Genomic DNA, 16,259 nt, shown 5'->3' with positions numbered 1-16,259 from the left:
TAACAGCACAGCAAACATAAGCATTTTTGGCTGCCTTTCAAGCTATATTTATTAACTAAGTGCTAGGGTGGAGGATGGTTTTCTTGCCAACAGGATTCATAGGACACAGCACTTGAAAGCACATCAAGGAATGAACCATTTCTATGACCAGCACAATCACTGCCTGTAACTCCAATGGAGCTGGTACTGTCAGCACTGACCACATAAACCACAGACTAACTGAAGAACTTCAGGCACCTAAGATTAAACACAGTCTCCTCCCAGTATTATGAGGTGCTGGGGGCAATCCCCAGAGTCACTCGAATTTAGAGAAAATAGTAGCTGGTCAGACAGAGGCCATTTCCGACTTCTTCCCACCATTTTGAACACAGGGTTCTTCCTGGGGTTGAACTCTCCTATATCCTGTTGCTGGGGAGGAGTATCCTATTCAGCAGAGGCCCTGCACTACCCCCCCCCCCCCACACACACACCCTTTGCAAAACAGCATTTCTGGAAGAAGCCCAATGACCTATGAAACGAAGCAGCAAATCTTGCCGGTAATTAAGACACAGGCAGGTCTTCATCCATGCCTGCTTCCCCTCTCCTCTTCTCCCTCCACCAGCCTCACCCAACGTCCAAAGTCAAAAACCTCTTTCCCTCAGAAGCAGTCTGTGAATCTGAGGTTGGAATAAAAGGTAGTTACAGGGTTCATGCAAGGTGACAAAGCTGGCACACGCAAAACACTTAGCATTATACAGCCACCCCTTAAGAGTGCTCCAAATCCATCAGTCATCATGGAAAAATTAGAAGCTTTACTGGATTCCTGCCTCTCCAAACAGATCTTCTGAACTTCTTAATGGACTCCATAATTCAGCATTTCAGAACAGAGCGTCAGACCAGCGAAACCGTCTCTATAACGCACTGTCAGGCAACTTGGAACAGGCAGGGAAGAACAAGTCAAAACAATCAGCGATTTCATTAAACGGATAAGATTAATCTTGAATGATGCCCAAGTCTGACTCACATTGTCAAATATTATATATGATTTCTATGAGCAGGCCCTTCTCCCAATTCACTGAAACATCTGCACATTTCAGTGGGCTGAGTTTTATACCCTGTCCACTGCCCTCTAGCTGTTTTTGTTGTGGATTATGTAATTTAGTAAGTGATGCAATCAGAAGAATGCTTTCTACCTGTGCTTTGTACATGATGTTGGATGATTACTCCAGCAGGCTCAGAACCTTGGATTTCAACATCTAAATTGCTCTGTGACCTTGGGCCTGTTACTTCCCCTCTCCTGGCATCTGCTGTAAAAATGGGGAGGAGAAAATATTCTTGCCTCTTTCACCACCAAAACTTGAGAATAATTGTAACTGCCATGAAAGTGAGCCCTGTTCCAAGGGACTAGTGTGCAGAGAAGTCAGGCTAAGTTTCCTGGAAAATGGGTGATGGGTATTATCTCAAACAATTTTTTCACCTTTTCCATTTGTCTTTGTGTTTAGCTATGCGAGAAGTGACATGTTTTAAGAGGGACTCTAAGCATAAGAGATTTTAGTGATATGAAGAAGAGAAAGGATTTTTAAAAGTCTGGATTGTAAAAGGTTGCTTTACTGGTGCAGAAAGCACACAGTTTATCCTAAATATATTCCACAGGGATCGATAATTTAAATGTAAAAAACAAGTGATGCCATAAAAACATTGTAAGAAAATGGGTGAGTATTTTTAGAATCTTGGAGCTTTACTAAAGAGGTCATGAAATCCAGATGCAACAATAGAAAAAATGATGGATTTACTACCTAAAATTATAAAACTTCTTTAAAGGAAAAAAAAAAGATCCACACAGTCAATTATCAAAGATGAATTGGAGGCAATATTTCATTTTGTATATCACAAAGAGGCACATGTCCTTACCATAGGAGGTTCTCTTTAAAAATCAATATTAAAATCATGAACACAAAATGAACAAGGAAAGCAGCAACTCAGAAAAAAAATATTAAAAAGAACAGTAAATGTATCCAAACATGCCCCAACATGCTTATAATGCAAGAAATATAAACTAAATAATGAAGAAAAACCATTTTTTTTTAACTTAACCAATTGACAGTCACAAAATGTATTCTAAATCCCATTATTAGGGGAATGGGCAGTCTACATCTTGATGTTTAGAGCAAAAACAAATTAGAAGGTGGGAAACTGGCAGTAGATATTAAAATTTTCCCTGTGAATTCAAAGTGACTTTCCTTCTAAGAATTTACTTTGTATATGTGCCCTCAAATTATACAAAGGCTATTCATTTTAGCACTGTTTATCATAACAGAAATCAGGAAAGGTCTATAGAGAGCAATATTCTAGAAGATTCATAGACATTGAGCATATATGTACTGGCATTGTGAGTTACCTAAAATATGTTCTTAAAAAAACAAGTTGAATGGCTGGAACAAGTGAATCAAGAAGAGGTGATACTTATACACAATGGAATACTACTCGGTCATCAAAAAGAAAATTCATGTAATTTGCAGCAATGTATGGAACTGGAAGGGATTATGCTAAATGAAGTAAGCCAGGAGGAGAAAGATATAAATACCAGATGGTTTCACTTACATGTGGAATCCAGAGAAATCAAACAAAAGATCAGACATGACAGACTGAAAGCAGACTGTAGATCTGAGACACTCAGGAGGGTAGGAGAGGGAGAAAGTAGAAAACGGGTGGTAGGGGACTGTGGACAATTTAGTGACTGCATCTGAGGGGCAAAATCCAATATTGTGAAAAAATAAATAAGGATCTTAAAAAAAAAAGTTCCAATGTAGTAAGAATGCTAGACCTCCATTTGAGGTTAAGAAAGAATCTATGATATTTAGTCATATGTGTTTTGTGTGTGTGCTTTGCTTAAATGGACTTTTTGAATCAGAATTTGAGCTGAGGATTCAATATTAGTAAGAGTAACATTCTAGACAGAAGTATTATATTATCCACTCAAGATTTACTAGAAGGTAAACAAAATCCTATACTGTGACTGTTAGCTCACTATCCACCTTGTTCTCCAAGATGTTAGATAATGATCAAAGCAAAGAAAAAAATGGAGAGCTGTTATTAGTGTGGTGATCTATTGTAATAGTGTTACAGTTCCATGGGGATCCCTTCCTCACAAGGGAGGCATTGAATTGAATGCCAAGAGAGGGAGAGAAAAGGAAAATCTTTGAGACAATGGGGAGAAGGGTTTCACCAGAGAGAGAAAAAACATCTCATTCCCATCTCTATTGCTTGCCAACCTGCAAAAATTCAAAAGTCTCCAACCTTGCAGTTCTTGCAACAGAATGTGGATGTGATCTGTGTTCTCTAGAACTCAGGGGAATAGAATGTGGTGTTTGCCTCTTGCCTGGAAAAGATAGTCAGACATTGCCTAGAGGAACCTGGAATGGCAGAATGACAAAAAGGGGGCTGCAATAGGAATAGCCTATTGTTGGGGCAATGATGCCAGACTTTTCCATGGACAACTGGTCTTCTTTGAAGGTAATCAGGTTAGTGCCATTTTGAAAACATCTCGCCCCAGAGGTCTGCCTGTGGGGCAAAAAACCTTGGCAGAAACATTCTGAGAGAGGAAGGGAACCATAAGACTATAATTAAGAGAGCCTGAGAAGAAGCCCAGCCAAATGGGCATCTCCCATAACAAAGAGTAGTAAGAGAACAGAGTACAGAAATCCCTGAGTGAACAGAGAGTGTTGGAAAATCCTACAGAAGCATCCCATGTATAAAAAAGCCAGCATTAAGTATACCACCCAGAAACACTGGGTAATGATGATGATGATTACTTAGCACCATGTCCTTTTCCCTCTGAGCAAGACCCTCTCATCCTACCCTCTGGAGTCCAGTCCTGGAGGAGCCAGGAGCAGAAGGTTTCTGTATAGGAACCAGAGGAGTGGGATCAAGGTGGAGGATAGCCAAGAGCCACAACCCATACTCCTCTTTCTCCCTGCAGTTTCTGAATCAGGGTTAAGCCTAAACTCAGGCAAGGAAAGAAATTTTAAACTGCAAGTTATAAGGAACTTAAAATAAATGATTTATCTATGCATATAAGAGCTGGAGGTGGAGATGAGAGGATCCATGAGAGAGGGAGTGGGGAGCAGAACAGGCAGATATACTGAAATACACTGCTGAGAGGAGCAGTGGGTAGGACAGGAGATGTCTGCTGCGCCATGTCCTTGGCTAGAAATCTAATTGGTGTTACAATGGTACTAACTGAGCTGCAGCACTGCTGATGGCTCGATAGTGCTGAGACATAACCATTTGTGCCAACAGGGAGCCCCTAGGAGGAACTTTTGATTTTGATAAAATTGGCCTTTTAAAATACATTAAAAGATAAGATTATTTTAACATCTAAACTGGCTTGTAAAAGTTATAGGAGCTAAAAAAAAAAAAGGGGGGCTGCCTAAAACATCAAGGGCTATATGAGGAGCTCTGTAGAGTGAGTTTAAAGGGCTTGTATTAGAGGAAGAATAAAGTTAATTTTCTGATTTCACCCCCATTTAGTCTAACCCATTTGATATATCACTGCATATGCTTTAAACATTCTTTTTTTTTTTTCTTTAAGATTTATTTATTTGTGCAAACAACTGGGGTACAGGCCAGAGGTGCAGCGGCAGTGAGAGGATTCACCAGAGACAGAATGGAGAGCAGAACAGGCAGATAGAGGAAGTGTACTGCTGGGGGGAGCAGCAGGCGGGTTAGGCGAGGTCTGCCACACCATGTGGATCACCTCCATCACCTCCGGGGCAGGCGGGGATCGAACTCATGTGGAAGTGGCTTTAGCTTCTTAGTGTTGTGCTTTAACCTGCTGCCACCAGGGAGGGCCTGCTTTAAATATTCTTAAAATGCTAAACAAGAAACGCTTGTTTGACTCAAGTTATGTTATTAGGTATCATATGATAGAGGACTTTTTATATCCAGTCTTACTCTTTATATGTTGTACAAAACACATAAACCACTCTTAAAATCTAAGCCCTTTTAAATATGAAAATGATACATTTTAGCCTAACAAATTTATAAAACTTTTCGCTTAATGCATTATAGTATCTTTCTGAGAATCCTCTTCTTCACCTTTAACACAGTTAACTCTGCCTACGTGGCCTAGTCAACTAGGATTAGGTGGAGTGCCCTGACCACTCGTTTACCTACAAGGCACCAGAATCTATTGGTATCTAGCTGGGGAAGTGTACTAGAGAAGAGGTAGCCCAAGAGGGAAGCCCCGGTCAGGCTCACAGACCTAGGAACATCCCAGGTGCATACCTTAACCCGTCCAGTCAGTCCTTCAGACACACATAAATCATTACAAGGCGTTCCCAATGCAAACAAGCTCATGTTTAGATTGTTTCATTTTTCACTGAGGTGTTCATTCATCCTATTGTTGATCTCTCATTGAATACATTCAGAGACCCAATATTATGAAGATTCATAGGTACTATATTGATAAGTAGAAAATAAAATGCTGATAATGTCATGAAAAGGAAATTTTCTTCAATGGCTTCCAAGAATTACTTTACTTAAATGATTTAATGTCCTTTCCTATCCAATCATTGGTATGTTGGCCTATATATTCATGCAAGCTCATGATTGTGGTATTGTTTCTTTTCTTCAGTTTGGAAAGTGGACACTTCATCTGTCACTCTACCAAAGAGACAACTGGAATCCAAGAAAGAACAAGTTCTCAAGACCCATGGAACAATACCTGAAGGTCGCAGATCTTTGGATGAAAACAAAAGAACATTCTGTCTCTGTTTGCAATTTTTTGTCCTTAATTTCTTCAGAGGGAAAGTTTATGCATTTCTCTATATTTACTTTTCATAGAAACAATGCTTACAGAGCTATATACTCCAAGGTAGGGGAGGAGAGAGAAGAGGAGGGCCACCTCTTGCCATTAGCTCTGGGAGATACTGAAAAGGCAACAAAGCAAAGTGTCAGAAGCAGAAGCTGCACTTCCACCTTGACCAGCTTAACCAGTGGTAGGATGTTCTTGTGGCCTTTGCTCAGAGGTTGCAGAGGTCTCTTTATATACAAGCACCTGTTGGGGTGAACTGCTATGTTGGCTATCCCCAGCAATATCATTCAGTCCTGTTTTACACTGACAGAGATCCAAAACAAGGGTGCTTGCTTTTTGCCCCATATCTAGGCAAGACCATTTAGCAGCAATTGTGGCAGCTGGCTCTCCAAACTTGGCAAGGCCACCCACAGATGAAAAGAAGAAAGATCAGAAAGTCAACAAGAAAGACAAAGTCCCAGTGAATACATCCTGGGGCAAGACCAACAACAAATGGACTGAATGCAAAGTTGGGAACAAGCTCAATCCTCTAGTCTTGTTTAAGACAGCCACATATGACAAACTCTGTTAGGAAGTTCTCAACTCAAAGTGTATAAACCCAGCTGTTGTGTCTGAGAAACTGAAGACTTGAATTTCCTTAACCAGAGAAGCCTTTCAGGAGCACTTTAGTCAAAGGACTTACTAAACTGGTGTCAAAACACAGAATTCAAGTAATTCCCAACAAGAGTGGAGTTGTCCCCAGTTGTTGGTGATGATGCTGAACAGGTACCATCAACTGCATATTTTGAAAAATAAAACTTGAATGAAAAGAGAAACACCAGACAAGGTGACGACTAAGGACAAGGAGTGCCAAACATGGGGAACATAGGATGTGAGCAGTAGAGGGAAAAAGCCAAGAAAACAACACTCATTTCTGGCAGCAGAATCCAGACCCATGTGCCCTCCCTGGTGGCACAACTGCTTAAAGCACAGCACTGTGAAACGATCTGAAACCACTGCAGCACAAGTTCAATCCCCAGCCAGGGAGGTGACCCACATGGTGCAGCAGGCCTCTCCTGACCTGCCAGTTGCTCCCCTCAGCAGTGTACTTCATTAATCTGCCTGTTCTGCTCCCCACTCTGTCTCTGGTGAATCCTTTCATTGCCCCCACACCTCTGGCCTGTACCCCAGCTGCATAAATAAACAAAAATCTTAAAAAAAAAAAAAAAAAAGTATCCAGACCCATGACCGGAAGCCTGGGTAACTTGAGTGCCAGAAGTCAATGCCAGGCAGCAGAAGGGGAAAGGTGATGAGGAAAGATAGAGAAAAGAATAAAGAATATATGTCAAAAAGTTGACTGAAAAGAAAAAAAAAAAAACACAGCGGCAAAAAAGAAACTTGAAGCAGAGGCAATTTCTATTTTGGACAGGAAGTCGGCTTCCTCTTTCAGCAGGGTCTTACTCAACTTAAGGAACGTGACAGGCTGGGTTGTGCCACGGAGCACCCCAGAGGTACTGTGTGAGGGAAGTAGCTACCACAGTCATTAACCTGGATTTTGGAATCTGAGTATGAAGATAAAGGCAGCTCCTATACACGCTCCCTCTGGCTAGTCCAACTCATCACAGGACTGCTGGGGAAGGAAATTGCAGAAAGCTGAAACCTAACAATTCATTAACATTACAAAAGATCATACTTTGAAAGGTAAGGACCGGAAGCTCTCCATAATCCTATAAATTATTCCTGTTTATGGAGTGCTAAAAGCACAAGTTCCAGACATATATAAATAATATATTCATATAAATAATTGAAAACACAAGGAAAATTACATAAGCAGGAACGTGTCTAAATTTAGCAAGGCCCATGGCTTTAAGAACCAGTACAAACTGTGTTTCTCACTAAACCCCACCCCCTCATCTAGGAGAAAATCAAGATGAGAAATACTTTACTGAATCATGTGAAGTTGGCCACAGCATTTCCTTTTTCTGGTTTTCAGTTTCCACACCTAAAAAAAAAAAAGTGTGAATAAATGAGCTCTAAAATTCTTTCCAGCACTGACATCATATTATTTCCTAAAAAATTACCTAAATACTCACCAGCGAAAATCCTGTTTACACTTTTATTACTCAGGGTATAACTTGTTTGGGGCTTAATTTTCTCTTTAGTGCCAAATCCCCTGTGACATCTCTGAGCATCCCAAGCATCCTGTAATTCTAATTTTATAATTCATGACTTGAACTATCCTTAAGCAGCAATTTCTCTAGTAACATTGGCTATCTTGGTTTGGTATTATTTAAGCTAACAAATTAGTATTTTTGTCTAAAATAGCATACTATAACTACAAATTTATTTCATGAATTAGATAATTGACTCCCCCTTCTCAAGACAGTAGTTTATTGTCTGTTTTCTCCAGAGGAAGATGTTATACAGTACAAAAGTTCTGATGTAAATTAAATAAATGGGGCTTATTTTCTAAGTTGTATAAAATGCCGAAGGAGGCTGCTCTCCCTGGTCTTCTCCCTTAGCAATGGTAACACTTGATTCCAGGGATAGGTCATTAAACAGACACTAGTAGCACTGAAAAAGGAAAATCTGGGTGAGCTTGGCATAGTTTTCTTTCTCTAGGACTCTGTTTAGACTCAGAGATAACAGGCAGATCATAACAACTATCATTTATTGAATAGTGACCACATAACAAGTACACACATTATCACTAATTTTATAACAATTTGGCAATGTAGATACTATATAATATTAAGCACTAGTGCTATGATAATTGGTATTTACGGATACTAATGTACTATAGATTTTTTATGTAAGAAACTAATTGTATTGTTTATTGTTATTGAGGTAACATTAATTTAGAACACTGTGCAGTTATCAGGCATATAGTTTCTCAGCTTTGCAAGGGTATCCAAAGGTTTAGTAACCAGCCATCACCAATCAGTTGATCTCCTCTACCTGCCCCAAACTCTCTAACTTCCTCTTTGGTAATGACCACTCTGTTGTCAGAGTGCAAGAATTTGGTTTTATTTGTTCATTTGTTTTATTTCATTATATTCCAAAAATGAGTGAAGTCATCCATTATTTGTCTTTCTTCTGACATGTTTCACTTATCTTAGTTCCTCCAAGATCCATTCATGTCATTGCAGTGACAAGATTTCATCTTTTGTTAAAGCTGGGTATTATCCCTTTGGAAATGATGTTCTGATTGGTTAAAGCAATTCTTTATCCAATCACTGGCCATCAACAGACACTTGGGTTGTGTCCATGTCTTGGATACTGTGGACAGTGCTACAGTGAGCATGGGGTACAAATATATTTTTGAAAAAAATGCTTTCATATTCTTTAGGCAAAAACCCAGAAATGGGACTACTAGATCACATGGTCGCTCTATTTTAAATTTTTTGAGGAACCTCCTTTTTTTCCATCATGACTATGCCAATTTATATCCCCATTAATAGTGCATGAGGCTTCCTTTTTCTCCACATCCTTACTAACACTTCTTATTTCTTGACTTTTTTTTTAAAGAGTTTCTCTTTTTATTTTACTTTTCAAAGGTTTATTTATTTATGTATACAAGAACTGGGGTATAGCCCAGAGGTTTAGGGGTGAGAAGATTTACCAGAAACAGAGTGGGGAGCAGAAAAGGCAGATCTACTGAAATACACTGCAAAGAGGGACAGCAGGCAAGACAGGAGAGGTCTGTTGCACCTTGTGGGTCAGCTCCCAGGCTTGAGTATCAAACTCCAACTTGTACCGCTGTGCTGGTGACAGCTTGATAGTGCTGTCTTTAACCCTTTTGCCACCAGGGAGGCCCCCTATTTCTTGACTTTTTGATAAGAGTCATTTAAACTGGTGTGAGGTGAGATCTCACTGTGGTTTTCATTTCCCTAGCTTTAAAGGATGCAGAACATCATTTCCATATGTCTGTTGGCCATCGTTTTAAATCTTCTTTAGTGAAATGCTGGCTTATATCCTCTGCGCATTTTTAAATCAGATTGTGTTTTTTTTGTTGTTTCTTGAGTTTAGATACATTTTAGATATTATTATCCTTGCTATTAAGTTAGTAACATTTGTATTAATCATGAACTCTCAATGCTTAAGTAACTTGTCTATGGCCACATAACAGATAGAACTAAGATTTAAATCTGAGTCTCATCTGACTCTAGAATTTTCACACTACTTCAGAGATCCTTCTCAAGACAATGGTAATCCTGCTGGCTCTAGAGTCAGAATACCTGGGTTCAAATCCTAAGTCTAGAATTTTTATTAGCTCTATAGTCCTAAACAAGTTTCTTAGCTCCTTGGGGCCTTTGTTTTCTCTGTTGATTGTACTTACTCCATAGTTTTAAATGGTGCCATATTGCAGTAACACAATAATTCCGCTGTGAGCATTTAGTGCTTTGATTTGCATGTAATAAGCATTCAGTGTATGGTGATGGTTATTATTGTTTTTATATTGTGCTCCCACTAGAAGCAAACTAATTCAAGTTCTGCAGTGAAACACAATCTTTGCTAGAGTAGCCACAAATATAGGTGCTTAGTTAATGTTTGTGAAGATCTCTATGATTTGCCTAATATGTATATTCTGGGTAAGAGACTTCTATTTTTACTTTTACCTATATATTGTAGATTGAAATTAATTTTTTTTCTTATATGTGTGTGTGTATATGCATGTATACTCAGTAATATATATAGTATCTATGATTACATTTATACAGCAATATATGTACATGTATGTTTATCGGTTAGCATTTATAAACATTGATTTACTTCTGTGATGCCACAGTGCCACAGAAATATTCATTCCAGAAGTTATCATATAATATGAAATAGCACTTATGTATCTGAATTTGCTTATCAAGTATTTAATCCATAAGTACTTTGTACTTTGAAGATTGCCAAATCATGGCTTTGAGGATTACCAAGATTAGTTTTGGGAGTGAGACACACACACACACACACACACACAGATATCATTTGTTTGCTATGCATTTGTGATTATACTATGTTCATCAGCTGAATTTCTGGGAAGAAAACAATTATTCTTACAGTATACCCATCTTGTAATTGATAAATATAAATGGTGAGCAACAAATTATTCCTTCCCAAAACTCTTTAGTCTAACAGAAAAATTAAATAACCCATAAAGTATTTGGTTCCCTATGCTATTCACATTTAAGGAAGCAATCAAATCCATAAAATATCGCCAAGACTGGTCAGTCACTTTTGAACCATACAAATCACAGATGTTTGAGGCATTAGTGGTTATGACCCTGAAGAGAAAAGTGGGAATCCTATAAAATGGAATACAATAACTTTATTCTGAGTAGCATCCGCTCAGTTCAAGAGACAATCAGGCATGTGAAAACAATGACCTTAAGACCTTGACGGTTCCCTCTCCCTAGAAATGCTCTTCCTATAGATAGCCACACAGCTAATTTTCTTTCTCCTTTTAAGTCTCTGTTTATATATTATCTTCTCAACAGGCTTGCCCTGATCAGTCTTTTTAAAATTGCAACACCTTTCCCTCAACCCTCTTGATTCCTTTTACCCTACTATACTGTTTTATTTTTCTGTGCTATTTAATTGACTTATTTATAGGGTTAGTGTCACACACTAAAATGTAAATACCACAAGTGCAGGCATATTTATTTCATTCATTACTGTATCTCAAGACCCTAAGATATACTAGGTACTCAATAAATATTTGCTGAAATGATGTTTCTATAGATGAAATTGACAATTTTTTTTTTTCAGAGAAGAGACACTGTTCAATGAAGGGATTTTCCTAATAAAATATAAAAAAGTTGACCCATTACAAACACAAAATTCCTTTGAGAGGAAAGAAGAGTGAAAAATAAAATCTATTTTAATATATGTATGCCTACTGTGGTGATCCAGTCATAAAAGTTTGTTCATTTCAAGTAACTGTCAAACTAAATCACATTCGAGTTACTCCAATTATTTCCCCAATATATCTTCAATTTGGGGTGATGTCGTCTAATCTTCACACCATTACATCTGTCTCAAATTACACTGCAAGTCTCCAAACTTGCTTCAGTGGTCATTTTCAATGGCCTCATGTGGAACCCTAACATTCCACTGGAAGGTGTTATAAAACATTACACACTAATAGCCCAAGTATAGTGATAAATAGTTGCTCTCACACCCCCAACACTTTAAGAATTTAGCATCTTTGTCTGTTATTTTCTCCAGATTGCACCCATTCTTACCTCATCACAATTAAAGATGATGTTTCTAGTGTGATTAGAGTTTTCTACCTTGTTTGACAAAATACTGATGTTGTAAAATGAGAAGAAATAAGCTATTATGTAAGTACAACTTCCTACCTTTATTTTCCCTTCTCCAATTTTTTTATACACACCTTCCCCTAAAAGTGAATAGCTGGGCCCTCCCTGGTGACATGTTGGGTTAAAGCACAGCACTAAGAAGCTAAAGCCACTTTAGCAAAAGTTCGATCCTCAGCCCCAGAGGTGACCCACATGGTGTGGCAGACCTCTTCTAAACTCTCCTGACCTATCACTGTTCCCCTCAGCAGTATACTTCGACAATCTGCCTGTTCTGCTCCCCACTCTGTCTCTGGTGAATCCTTTCACCACCCCTGTACCTCTGTCTTGTACCCCAGTTCTGTATGCATAAATAAACAAATCTTAAAAAAAAAATAAAGTTGAATAACTGCAGTTACAAATCAGCCTGTTATCACTTGTCATGTACTGTACATTTGTAAATATTAATTACTATTGATAGATATGATTTACTTTTTTAAAAAAAGATTTATTTATTTGTGCATATAGAACTGGGGTACAGGCCAGAGGTGCAGGGGTGCTGAGAGACTTCACCAGAGACAGAGTGGGGAGCAGAACAGGCAGACTGTCGAAGTACACTGCTGAGGGGAGCAGCGGGCAGGCCAATAGAGGTTTGCAGCACCATGTGGATCACCTCCAGGGCAGGTGGGGATAGAACTCTTATGGAAGTGGCTTTAGCTTCTCAGTGCTGTGCTTTAACCTGCTGCGCCACCAGGGAGGGCCCGATATGATCTACTTTTAACAAAATATATGTGTTCCTGACAACATTTTGAGAACTTCTGCTTGAAATTTCTCTTGGAAATTAATTTTATATTCACAAGAATGAATTATACCTAGCATGGGGTGGACATTAACATCAAAGTGGCTTTAAGAAGTAGATCTATTTCAAATGAGAGTAGACATATATGCCCTTACCAACCACGGATCTCAAATTACTGAAAGTGCTGAATAATTGTCATAATATTTGGAACTTCCTTTAGTACAGAATCATTGCAGTGTTAAATAGTACGTTGTTTAAATCTCATGCAAGAGTAACAGGATTGGGCTCTCTCTTGTGGCTCGATGGGTTAAAGCACCTCATTATGAAGCTCTCCAAAGCCCCTGCAGCATGAGTTCGATTCCCTGCTAGGGAGCTGACCCACATGGCATGGCAGACCTCTCCTGACCTGCCTGAAGCTTCCCTCAGCAGTGTGTTTCAGTACATTTGCCTGTTCTGCTCTCCACTCTGTCTCTGGCGAATCCTCTCATCCACCACACCTCTGGCCTGTACCTGTAAGCATAAATAAGTAAATCTTAAAAAAAAAAAAAAGTAACAGCATTAATGTGTCTTTGATGAATGATATTTAAAAGAAAAAATATTAAAAAAAAAACTCTACTCATATTAAACCATCCAATCCCATTTCACCATCGTCACTGTGATTTCCTCATCTAAGACTTCTTTGTCTCCAACTCTATGCTCTGCTTGCAACTGTCACTGAGTCACACAGCCTGCCCTAGGCATAGAGCCAATTTGATTACAACAACTGCTTGTCTGACAGAGAAAGGTGGTTTTCAAGGCTTTAGCAAATGGCTCACCCGAGCTTCTGACTCTAGGGCATAAATTTTGACTGTCATTCACAAAATAGAAAATAAATATCCACCTAACCTAGTAAGCCAACAACCTGGAAAACATATATGGACACAATTCCATAACTAGGACACCATACGAACACCAGCCTTATAGTAAGCAGACATGAGCATGATCACCTTCCTCAAAATCACAATTTTCATGTATTCAATACATTTTTATTTTCTGGAGGTACAAAGAAGGCTTTCTCTTTTTTTGAATCTCAGGCACCTAGTACATGTCATGTGCATAAAAAAATACTTGTTTGTCTGAAGTGAAATGAAAATAACAAGTCACTTAGAGGTGGAAGGTACCTCATCCACCCACAAAGCTTCTACTTTAAGAGGGTGGAAAAGCAGCAGATCTAAGCACTCTTTCAGTCTTGATAATTGAACTGAATCATTCCATTTTAAATCAGCTATTTTAGTTTCATGGAAAATAAGCTCTGTTTAAAAAAAAATTCCTCAAATTATATGGTATTCTACTCATATATTTAAGGTAAAATTTATTTCTGTAAATAAGATGCACTAACCATTAAGCAGGATATCCCTCTGTATTTATTTTCAAGTCTCTGTTTCCCTTTCTGATTTGGGGAACATAACATAAAACACCGAAACATAACCTGGAACATTAAAAATCTTTCCAACCTCTAAAAGGAAGGAAACTTTTTTAAATAACTTAAGTTTCCCCCCTGACTGATAGTGCACCTTTATTTCATTCATATAGCTTATATATTAAACTGAGCACATATTTAGGCACTTATGGGAAAAACAGGCTAAAAAATAATTTTTAAAGCTACCATGTAATGAAAACATCTTAGGTTCTATCCCTATGCTAGTGATTTCCATGTATAAGCTCAAGCAAAGAAATCTATGCTGCTGTTACTATTCTTTATGCCTACGTTATAAAGTCATTTAGAAAGATTTAGTGATTTGCCCAAGGTCCCCTGTCTAATGCCTTGATGAAATAAAGTTCAACTCAAGGCTCTTTGACCCTAATGTCCATTTCTTCCCTGTGTGCACAAAAAGATAGAACCAACGCAGAACATGTATTTTATTATTCCAATCAGCATTTGGTTGATAAATTTGATACACATGGCTGAAACAACTTACACTATTCTAAGGGGACACCTAAAGAAATATAAGATTCAGGCCCAGGCAGAGGACTACCTTGTAGTTAAAGTAAATCAACAATACATATAAACATCATAAAACTTGGCAAAATACATTCCAGGCCAGAAATAATCTACAATTTTTAGTCATCTGCATACTTCCTCCCTCTAGAATATTCATCTCCCAGTTCAGCCATCATTTTGTGTGTGTGTGAGTTTTTGTTTTGCAGCTGGGCATCCCCAGGGGCTCTCTGTTTTCCATAGATTTCTGACCCTAGTAGAAACTTATCCTACATTCCTGTTAGTTAAGTGAATCAGATATGGAGGTTTTCAAAAAGCATTCTGCTAAGAAATGGAGGGGGAATAGGAAAGGAGGAGGAAAGAAAATGTTTAAATGAAGAAAGTCATAAGAAAGAACACTTGAAATTATGGAAATTAGTACTTACATGTAAGCTTCTTTTGGGTCTTTATTTTTGTTTTGTTTTGCTAGTTCTAGTTCTAAGTAAAGTTTATCTTCAGTGTATTTAATTCAAAGAGCTCAAGTTGCTTTCTTTGTCTGTGACTGCAGGTGGGACAAGTGACAACCATGGTTTCTCTGAGCCTATTGCACATATATGATCTTATTTCATTATGAGAACATGACAAAAATGGTACAAGCATGATCTTTTTACAGAACAGGAAACTGAGGTTCAGGAACATGAAATACCTTTTGCCAAAATCCTTAGCCAATCAGAGGCACAGATGAACAGCTGTTCTGACCAGACTCCTGCTCCTATTTCCACATTGCACCTTCAAAATCTTCCCATTTTTGTCCTTCCCTCTGTGATCAGTCCTTTGCCATCTCTCTTCCACTTACAGCTTCTCCAATAGTTGGAGAAAAGTCAGTCCTCATTGACTTAGGTATACCTAAGACTGCAGCTAAGCGGTTACACATAAAGACTCAAAGAATTCTTAGGTCCTAAGAGAGTGTGTACGTGTGAGTGTGTTTGTGTTTGTGTGTGTGTGACCATGGGAAAGTGCCTTGATATGCATGGGGTGAGATTTCCTCAACTGTAAAATGGGGTGAAAAATGGTGTCACCATCTGACAAGGTGAGAACTAAATATTTAAGGATATGGGTATAGTAGTTCCTGGCACAGATAAGCATTACATAAATATAAACTGCTATTGTTAGGTGAGTTGTCACTTGGAATGAATAAAAAATTAGGCCTTTAACACTCTTCCTAAAACATGACATATTAGTACTCATTGAATTACTCTGCTGCTGATGGCTCAGTTCTATATTTTGGGACAGTAAAGATAAACAGCAGGGCCCTCCCTGGTGGTGCAGCAGGTTAAAGCACAGCAGTAAAAAGCTAAAGACACTTTAGCATGAGTTTAAACCCCGCCTATTCTGACCTCTCTTGACCCGCCCGCTGCACCCCTCAGCAGTGTACTTCGT

The 16,259-nt window shown here is 38.6% G+C and overlaps 1 long non-coding RNA gene across 1 annotated transcript in view; it reads right to left on the bottom strand.

The window, feature by feature from the left end:
• Positions 1 to 16,259, bottom strand: part of LOC105853997 — a 49,265-nt gene that overhangs the window by 8,772 nt on the left and 24,234 nt on the right. Inside the window, exon 3 of the long non-coding RNA XR_001145727.1 lies at positions 7,720 to 7,775. This is a non-coding gene — a long non-coding RNA (uncharacterized LOC105853997). The remainder of the gene's footprint in view (positions 1 to 7,719; positions 7,776 to 16,259) is intronic.

The sequence above is a fragment of the Condylura cristata genome, unplaced genomic scaffold (genome assembly GCF_000260355.1).
Source record: "Condylura cristata isolate star-nosed mole 26May11 unplaced genomic scaffold, ConCri1.0 scaffold00023, whole genome shotgun sequence".
Classification (NCBI taxonomy): Eukaryota; Metazoa; Chordata; class Mammalia; order Eulipotyphla; family Talpidae; genus Condylura; species Condylura cristata.
This window is presented reverse-complemented; position numbering and strand designations above follow the sequence as displayed.